The 9,897-nt window shown below is 48.6% G+C and overlaps 1 long non-coding RNA gene across 1 annotated transcript; it reads left to right on the top strand.

Moving 5' to 3' along the window:
- Positions 1-6,693: 6,693 nt before the first annotated feature.
- LOC146441550 (uncharacterized) lies at positions 6,694-7,942 on the top strand. Its single transcript, XR_014850454.1, has 3 exons — positions 6,694-6,897; positions 6,987-7,042; positions 7,221-7,942. It is a non-coding gene; the product is annotated as an uncharacterized LOC146441550 (long non-coding RNA).
- The last annotated feature ends 1,955 nt before the right edge of the window (positions 7,943-9,897 follow it).

The raw sequence follows: 9,897 nt of genomic DNA, 5'->3' as shown, positions 1-9,897 counted from the left end.
TTTGCCATTGTTCAGGATGGCTGCTATGCCACATTACATTCTTCCTGGCACACTAGAGTGGACAAATATTCTCAGAAAAGTAAGTAGATTTCTGCCATCAGAAAGGGTAGACAAACACTTCAGGCCACTACACCCTGGGTCTTCATTTCTTGTCAAGTTGGGGCCCTACCACGGGTAGGACTGTGCACACAGCTGGCTTCTCTTGTGTGTTGGCGAGATGAAAGAGCCAGAGGGTCAGGTAAATACTAGTTGTTAGAAAGATGTGGACATCCAGCACGGTGAAACCTGCACTAAAGGTTGCAGATACATGTCCTGTGCTAACCAGCCACCTCTTAAGATCTCTCAAGGTTTCCACTGCCATTTCATTTATTCTCTTGCTCAAGTGCCACGTCTGCCTGGCAAACGAATTCCATCTATTCCCTTATGCCAAGTTTCACTCCAGCATGTCAAAACCACTGCCCTACACTGCAGCATTCCTTTCCAAGTGAACTATTCCCCCCCTCCCTCCCACGGGTCCTGCTGATGGCAGCTCGAGGTTGTATAACTACACGGTCCCTCCTTGATAATAGCGAGAACCAGGATTTCCTGGTATGCCAGAAATGGTTTTGCCACTCCTGCCTGTGTGAAAGGGGTGGGACAGGAGGCAAAGCAGCCATCGTGTGTTACAGCTCTGGGTCGTGTCTGTGCACCTTGACATCCCGCCAGGCTATAATAAGAGAGACCTGCAGGGAGCAACATATGTCAAAGTTGGTAATTTTCCTTCCTGCCTTCACTCCTCGAAACCGCCTCAACTGGATCGACGCCCACCCAGTTCCTTCTTTGGACAGCCAACGAAGCATGCACACTGCAGGAGCAGCTGCCAGCTCTGCTGGAAAATGTACAGACCAAAAGATCACCTGTGAGAGCGCAGCCTTGGCGTGAGCTGTTCTGCACGTCTGCAGCTCAACAATGCTGCTGTGGCTTTGGGAGGCAACAGCAGCCGACCGCAGTGCCGGCTGGCCACTCGCAATCCACAGCCAGAGGCGCCTCTGAAAACAGGCTCCCTGCAGCAGGGAGACCTTGCAGAAGTCTCACAAACCTCCCCTCATTTTTAAGCTGAACCGGGTTAATAATCCTCTCCCTCCCCCAGCAATTTTTAGCTTCTCTGGAGAGCCACGGTGTCAGCCCACATCTGGAAAGGGTATCTCTGGGCCATTTGCAGCTGGATTGGATCCAGATGCAGGAAAGATTTGAAAGGTCCCTTGCACTGTCTTCCTTCAAGTTTCCTTTGTGCCACACTAACACCAAGACCACAGGTGACTTCAAGTGCTGCCTACTCCTTGTGCTCCCTGCCATGCCAGGCATTCGGCTGAGATGCCACCCTAGCACTGGGCAGCCAGGCTTGGAGAACTAAGTGGTCTGTGGGGCACACAAAGTTGGCCTCCCTCCCAAGAAGGATCATCCAAAATGGTGCAAAAAAAGCCCCAGTCTCTTGAGGTTTGCAGAGGTTTTGATAACTTGTATAGCAGCCAGGTTTTTAACTGCTTCTATTGGCATAATTCAGATGCTGCATTGTTTGAGGCTGTCCCATCCCTCATCAGGGCCAATCTGGCTTAAGATTCCTTCTGAAGAAGAGCTATAAACTCACCTGACCAGCAATCTCTGAGCTCCCAGAATTGTCAAAGTACTTCTGTTTTGCCTTTCCTACTTCCTCCTTTCCCCTTTTCCCCCAGCCACTTCACAGATGCATGTGGCCCACTTCATGCTTTCTAAGCCCCTACCTGAGTATGGGATTTGCAGGCTGTTTATTTTGGTGACCTTAGTTTCAGGGGAAATGGGAGCATAAGTGTCATTATTACATTACCGAGTTCACCACATTTTCTGCATCAAGTGCAGGCAGGCTGGCAGCACTGCTCGACACTGGGGCACTCCATTGACAGGAGGAGGAAAGACCATGTACTCACACCAACTAATTCAGCTGATTTATTTTTAAATGCTGTAATAAGGCAGGCACAGAGTGAATGCAGAAGTGCAAACCCACTGGGATCTAAAAGGCGCTCAGAGCTGTGTGTTGCTTTGTGCCTCTGCCTGCCTCTCAGTTGTCTCTGCAAGTGATTCAGAAAACCCTGTTTAATCAGATTCAGCTCCTGCCATCTGTTAAGTGAGACACTATAGAGACTGAGTATTGTAACAAAATGCATATCAGAATTGCCCTTGATTTAGCACACTTTGTGCAACATGTCTTCTTGCCCTCATTCACAGCCATCAGAGCAAGGCTTTAAGGCTCCTTTTCTCCTTGGGGTGCAATGACTCACTGCAGTGGATGAGCAGGCCACACTGATCCTCTGCATCCCCCCAGCTCAGAGTCACAGACTGGGATTATAGGGACATTTTAGGATTACAGACAAGCATTCTTTCAGAAATCTCCTTCTCTTCCACCTTTACCAGTGTCTTGCTTAACAGAAGCAGTGTGTGCTCTCCGAAGTGGCAGAACAGATGGAAATTCAGGGAATTCCCAAACAGCTTGTGATTGTATAGCCAGGTGTCTGGTCAAAAGTACATATTGATCAGCTTGGGCAGTGACACCCGGCACACAGAAAGATGGGATCACATAAGTCCATCCATCCTTGTGCCAGGAAGTCTCTTAACAGTAAAATTAATGTGTGTATTAGCAGTTGGCATAGGTGGGTGTTTTGCAGGATGCCTGGCATTTCTGAATGGCCCCTCCAGATGGCATTGGAGCAGGGGCTTCATTTTACACACTTTTGAGATTATGTGCTTTGAGCTTTTTTCAAGCAGTCACGGGTCTGTTGTGGTGGGACAGCAACATTATTTCCTGCAGGCACCTCAGCAAGATGGGTCACAGTGCAGTGGGAGCAGAGCTGATTATCTCCTCCTAGAAGGGTGGTTTAGCTTGCCTCTCACAAAATCCCTGGCTAGGCAGTACCTGCTATTTTGGAAGAACATCTGCAGTGTCTGGAGGGGATGCATACCACTGTGCTTGGGAAACCCCTCTCCACGTGCTTCAGTGTGTTATCCAGGCTGCTGCTGCCGAAATACCTGACCTGGTTTTACAGGGATGGATACAGATGCAAACATCATCTGTATCCATTGGAGAGTGACTCACAGAGTCAGGGACTTCAATGAAATGCATTTTAAAAAAATAAAAAGAAAGAAAAAAGAAAGAAGAAAGAAGAAAATGAAAGAGGGAGAGCTGACATCAAAGTGAGCAACAGAGGACCCAGAAATCGATGGATTTCACACTTGGTCGATTGTTGCAATTAATTACATAGAAGGAGCTATGACAGTGTGTACCAAACTGCTCCCCCCACACAGCTGGAAACTCCACAGTTAGTGAGGCCAAGGGAATCAGATGTTGCAGAGGATCCAGTTGCACCATATATTTCCACATCTTGCTCAAGCTCCCCAGGTAAGTGTCTGGATTTGGTTTCTGCGGTACCACACCATGTGCCCAAATTCGTCAGGACGGGCATGTTTGTGCCTGCTACCAGCCTGCTGGGTTTGCCTCCCCGCGGGGGAAGCAGGGAGGAAGCAGAGAAATTGTCGGGTTTGCATTTCACAACCGCCTGCATAATCCAGGTTGCTGCGCACATCCCGTGGCTCAGCCTTTCAGGCCCAGTGTGATGGGAAGCGGGAGGGAGTGTTTACACAGCTCGCTGGCCGCTCCGCAGTCGCTATAGCAACCCCAAGGGTCAGTTTATAGTGGGAGAGGAAGTTCTCTTTTGGGGAGTTCAGCTTTCCAACACCAGCATCAAGCATGGCTGAAAAACAAAAGGCCAGGCAGTGGGAGGAAACACATTTAAAGGAGCTTCCTATGTGCAAAACCACCCGAGCTTTCTCAGTCATCAGGAGATGCTGCATTCCTTTCCTCTTGGTTAAAGGCATGCTGCCATCCGGCTGATGCCTGAGCCAGAGCAGTACCTCCCCTCTCCCGCAGATGCCTGTGTGTGTTTGAGAGCAGGGCAGCTGTGGAGGAGTGCAGCATGGTGCCCCACTTTCAGCAACACCCTGGTGCTGGCAGCCCCAAGCCAAGAGCTACAGGACCAATGTCCCAAGCCCACTTGCTGCATGCTCTGGCTCTGCAAAAGCTCTTCACGATGTCTCCCAAGGCAGGGAGAAATAACAAGCACTATCCTTTCTGGCCTGGATGTAAACCAGCAAATGTCTGTGCATCCAGACTTGGGGCTCTTTGAACTTACCATGCTGAGACTCAGTCTGCATCAGTGCTGCCAGTGGTACTGTGTACTTAAATCTAAAAAAAAAGGCAGATGTCTCTGAGGTGATGCCTAGGGAAACATCCTCTTTCCAAACACTGCCATGTTCCCCAGAAAGCTTTTTTTGACCTGTACAGCTCCTTGCTCTGTTGTACCTCACTACCAAAATGGCCTGAATACCAACCAAGAGCTGAAAGAGCATCTGTCAGCCACTGTTATAACAGTGGGACAGTGTCAGAGTGCAGTTCCCCTGGGGAGTTGCATTTTCTCAGGGAAAGTGGTAATAAACCCAGCATCCCCTCAGCCACAAGGGAAAACAGCCTGCAGCCTGAAGTTGTTCTCTCTCCCAGCAGTTCCCATCACTGGATCTGAAGCAGCAGAAGAGAAAGAGCTTATTGCAGCATGGTGGGGGGCAGGGGGGCTACTTTAAAGGCAGTCCACCCCTAGCTGAACCAGTCCAACACTAGATGGGAGAACAGGCCACAAACTCACTGAGCTCTTAGCTGAGCTCCCCACTGTGCATCACACTCCAGAATTTCAGAGCAGCATTTCAGTTTACCTACCCTGTGTGCTACCCCTCTGTGTTGGATATAAGGTTATAAAGAGACCCCAGCACTGCTGGAGAAAAGGCCCTGAGTAGCCTTGTGCTTGGTCAACAACACTGGGGACATGCAATGGGTACTCTGCCTGGGGTGGCCTGCAGTAGAGAAAATAGAGAGAAGGAAGCCCAGTGAATCCCAGAGAAGTGAACTGACTGCAGACTGTCAGACTGTGTGTTCCAAGGCCTGTTTTCCCTTCTAACATGACTACTTACATCAGTGAAGTATCATTCCAATAAAGCTGCTTCTGTCCATGAAGATCTGTGCACCAGTACTTGGCTGCTGGCTGGCTGGGAGGCAAACAAGGTAATGGCAATGACAATGGCTGTGCTGGAGCCTGCTGTGCAGGCAGAGCTGGGGGAGCTAACATGGGTGTTTCCCAAGGACCAACAAAGAGGCAGCAAACCATTGCCCAGGGGAAGAGAGAGGCATAAAGAGAGGATATGGGAAGGAGAGACTGCGAGGGTCTGTACGTAGGAAGATTGGGAATTGTGATACATTATGCCAGAGAAAATACGCAGAAAGACATCACATCATGGAGAAACACAGGTTCCAAGGAGATGAGAGGAGAGAGTTACACCATGAGGCACTGTACAGGAAGGATCACATGGAAGGAAAGGAATATCCACCCTCAGCCATAGCTGAGGCCTTCAAAACCAAAGTGCTAAAAAGAAAGGACAGATGATGAAAACGAGTGTGGGTGCTGCAGGGGCGGAATGGCAATGAAGGCTACATAGATGAGAAGGGTGGCTGTGTGAGGTGAAAGAATTCATCTGGCTATACAAAGATGTCAAATCCAGTTGAGAAACAGATATATTGAAGATGCAACTCATCTCATCCCAAAGCAGATGTCAAATACATCATACATCTACTCTCTGAATGATGCCAGAAGAAGACATCCACCCCAAGCAGGTCAGATTTCAGTGAAAGAACCATTTATGCCTAATAATCCTCTGCTCTTGGGTGGCAAGCAGAAGGGCAGAGCTCTGGGATGAGGGCTCTGTGTGTGTGTGTGTTTGAGGGTGATCTCCTGGGAGATTTTCCCCAGGGCTGGGTGTTACCCAAGGAAACATGAGTCGGTTTCAGGCTTCTTCACTGCTGAACTCCTCAGCAGAGAGGACTTTCCCAAGGAAACTCCACAGGTGGGTTTCACTTTTGCTGGCAACACCCATCTCACACGTTTAACCCCACAGGCTTTGAGCAGAGAATGCATATAGGGCCAGCAAGCAACAATATGTCCAGGAGCAATAAGCGAGTCTGCAGGACAAACTGCAAGAGCTGGTGGAACAGCTTGTGTGCTGGCATGGCCCCTCACCCTGCCGGTGGCTATGGCACAACAAGGATGCCCACAGGATTAGGCCTCTGTGTGTCCACAGCAAGCAGGCTTTGGCATCTCAAACAGGCCCAAGCTTAGGAAGCCCTTGCTCCATTACCCTCTCCTTCCAGCCCTGCACGTGGATGAGTCAAAGCAACTCCTGGTGTCTCAGGGTCACCCAAGTCCCACACAGCCTGCTGCTGGCCCTCGTTACAGGACAGACCTGCCTGATCTCCTTACAGTGATTAACAACAGCCCTTCAGATGGTTTAATATCACCAGGAGTCTTTTCTACAGGCTCAGCTAACATCCTAGAACAGTACTTCCCACTCCTTTTTCCATGTCAGTGAGGAAAGAGGGTTCAGCCCTCTGCCCTGGCTTCCATCCTGCAGCACCCCCAGCTCCCTGCATCTGCCTCAGAGTACAGCCCATGCACAGCACCCAGGGATGCTGCAATATCAGCTGAACTGGGCCACAGAGCATGGAAAAAGTAGGAGGGCACCCAGGTGACTGTGACACCAGCAGCACACACAATAATGGCTCAAAACCTTGGCATGACTCTTTGGAAATATTACTTGGGGGCAGGGGGACAGGGAGGCAGAGGAAGTGCTGTCAGCATTCTTTTATTCATACTGTATGAAGAGAAATACCCTGAAACAATGTGGTTGGGATTGGCAGCAGTTGTGAGTCACTTGCCATAGAGGCAGAGATCTATGTGAAGCCCCAAGCAGGGCAGGAACTTAATCCAGCTCCCCAGATGCTGCATAAAGGTATAAAAATGTGAGCTTTGGTACTGGCTCACCATCTGCTTCGAGGTACATGTAACAACATAGTAAATACCATTTGCATGTATTTGCAGATTTACTGGTCAGATAAGTGGTAAGGATGGCATGAAGAAGGCCTGCTTAGAAACAGGTAAGGTTAAAAAGAGGCATCTTCGTCTTTGTTGCTACCACTACTTTGTATGGAAATAATGCTTACATTCATTAGACTGTAAGTAGTCATCACAGAGAGTAAAAATAATTAGGGAGCAAATAATAGGAAGGATGTTATTTAACATTATAAATGTTTCTGTATCCTCACCTGTGCTTAGGTATTGCCACTGCATCCACCTCAGAGGGAGTTTATTCAAAAAGAAAAGATTAGAGAGAGAGAAGACAAAAAATGTGTTGAAAGAGATTGAAAAGTCAAGCAGAAAAATCTTGTACCCCATAGACTCCTCTGGCTTGTTAGAAAAGATTTATCCCCCTCAAGTCTAAAGGAAGCCAAAACCTCCAAAAAAAAGACTGGAAAAATATTTTTGTTGTCCACTCTCATCACTTCGGCCCCAGGAAAAACCTCACCATATTAAACTGATTTTCTAGCCCTGCAAGGTTAACCTGCCCCAAGCTACACCTCTTGCCATCAGTTTTGAATCCTAGCAGGACAAAAAAAACCCACTTCACTTTTCCCTTTTCACTGTGCCTCTTCACTCTCCTCTGAAGACAAAAGCCTGAGGGGGTTATTTCTGTTTTCCCTGAGATGCTGACCCTGGGGGGACAATGAAGCCAACTTTCCACAAACATCTCAGGGCACCCAGCCTGAGACAGCTTCCAGAAAAGGGATCAGGCATCAACAGCACACCTGAATGAGGGGCCCAACCTTCTGCAAGGCTGAGAGGCAAGTCACCAGCATCCCAGTGGAAGCTGACATAGGTGAATCCTTGTGAAAGCGTGGCATCCTCTGCTCGTTCAGCTTACTCTAAAAGGCAGAGTCTCAAAATGAGTCACATTTGAGACTCCAAGTGGGAGATGGGGAGAGTTATGTTTTAGTGTCTTTGATTACTTTGATAAACTAGTGTCTCCTAGTTTAGGAGTCCAGACAGCACTTCCTTGCAATGATGAGGACTGGTACTTTGCTTTTTGCTTAACACACTGTCAAGGGAAATTGAGTCATGTAACAGGAGATTTATCTACACTAATAACTGCAATAATTCCTGCTCACTTTTGTCTTCTTTTGCAAAAATGTCCTGCATACACAAAAGGTTTCCTTATGCAATATGTCAGACAGATCCTATATTTTCTAGCCAGATCCTCAGAGAGGGCATTTTTTGTTCATCCTTTTTATCACACTGGGGGCTCTAACTGGTGCCTGGCTCCTCCTGCCCTTTGAAGCAGTTACATTTTCACCTTGGAAGATAGCAGTCAGGCCCATCCAAGGCACATCTCTTATGGCTGAAGTGCTCTAGAGCAGAGGAGATGCTTTAACTTTTGCTTCTTTTTGCAGCTTTTTTATGCTTCATGCTTCATGCTTGGCTTAACCTGTTTCCCAAATACGTGGGACCACTTCCCTTTCTGACTGGGGACAGTTCCACTTTGTCACTTTCATCTGCTGGCATGCTGTAGGTGTACTGAGGTGTCCAGCTCTCTACAGGAAAGAGGTTTAACCATCATGAGATGTCTCTATGGAAAATGCACCACTTTTCAAGCATGGGAGCATGTCAATATTCACACAAGTCAGGGAAATGCTACTAAAAGAGAAAAATCCACTACATTTTTGTTCATTTTCCTTGAGGGTGTCACTTCAACAGCACTCAACAGCTGTTAAATGGGATAATCGCCTGCTATCCTCATGTCACTAATTCAAATGCTAATGGCACTCAGTGTATGAGAGGTTATTCAGCCATCCGGCACCCCAGGTACACTTTGCATGAGGTGAATGCTGAAGGTATTAAGCTCCCTTCTGGGATTCTAGAAACATTGGAAAGAAATGCTTTCAGATTAACTTGGAGAGGAGATGATGTCCAAGGCAGTGTATTTGGTTTGTATGGCAAGGTTTTTTTTAGTGGGGTGGCTCCAAGGGTGGCTTCTGTGAGAAGCTGCCAGAAGCTTCCCCCATGACCAGTGGAGCCATTGCCAGCCAGACCTAAGATGGACCTGAAGCTGGCCAAAGCTGAGCCCATCACTGATGGTGATAGCACCTGTGAGATAATGTGTTTAAGAAGGAGAAAAGTTGTCAAACAAAGCAACTGCAGCTGGAGAGAGGAGTGAGGACATGTGAGAGAAACACCTCTGTAGACACCAAGGTCAGTGAGGGAGGAGGGGGAGGAGGTCCTCCAGGTGCCAGAGCAGAGACTCCCCTGCAGCCCATGGTGCAGACCATGGGGAGGACAGGCTGTGTCCCTGCAGCTCATGGAGGTCTACAGAGGAGCAGATATTCACTGTGGTGTGGAAGGGCCCCATGCCAGAGCAGGTGGATGTCCAAAGGAGGCTGTGACCCCATGGGAAGCACATGCTGGAGCAGGTTCCTGGCAGCATCTGTGGTCCTGTGGAGAGAAGCCCACCCTGGAGCAGGTTTGCTGGCAGGACTTGTGACCTTGCAGGAGACCCACACTGGAGCGGGCTTTCCTGGAGAGTGCACCCTGTGCAAGGGAGTCACGTTGGGGCAGTTTGTAAAGAACAGCAGCCTGTGGGAAGGACTCACCTTCCAGAAATTCATGGAGGACTGTATTCCATGAGAGGGACCCCTGGCTAGAGCAGGAAAAGAGTCTGAGGAGCCCTCTCCATGAGGAGGGAGTGGCAGAGACAATGTGTGATGAACAGACCACAACCCCAATTCCCCATCCCCCTGTGCCACTGTGGGGAGGAGGTAGAGAATTTAGGAATGAAGTTGGGCCCAGGAGGAATGGAGGGGTGAGAGGAAGTTGTTTTCAAGATTTGGTTTTATTTCTCATGATAGCACTCTGGTTTGATTGATAATAAACTAATTCCCCAAGTCAAGTCTGTTTTGCC

The sequence above is a fragment of the Lichenostomus cassidix genome, chromosome 2 (assembly GCF_008360975.1).
Source record: "Lichenostomus cassidix isolate B80296 chromosome 2, HeHo_3.0, whole genome shotgun sequence".
Lineage (NCBI taxonomy): Eukaryota > Metazoa > Chordata > Aves > Passeriformes > Meliphagidae > Lichenostomus > Lichenostomus cassidix.
Note: the sequence above shows the minus strand (reverse complement) of the source record. Positions and strands in the feature narration are given on the sequence as shown.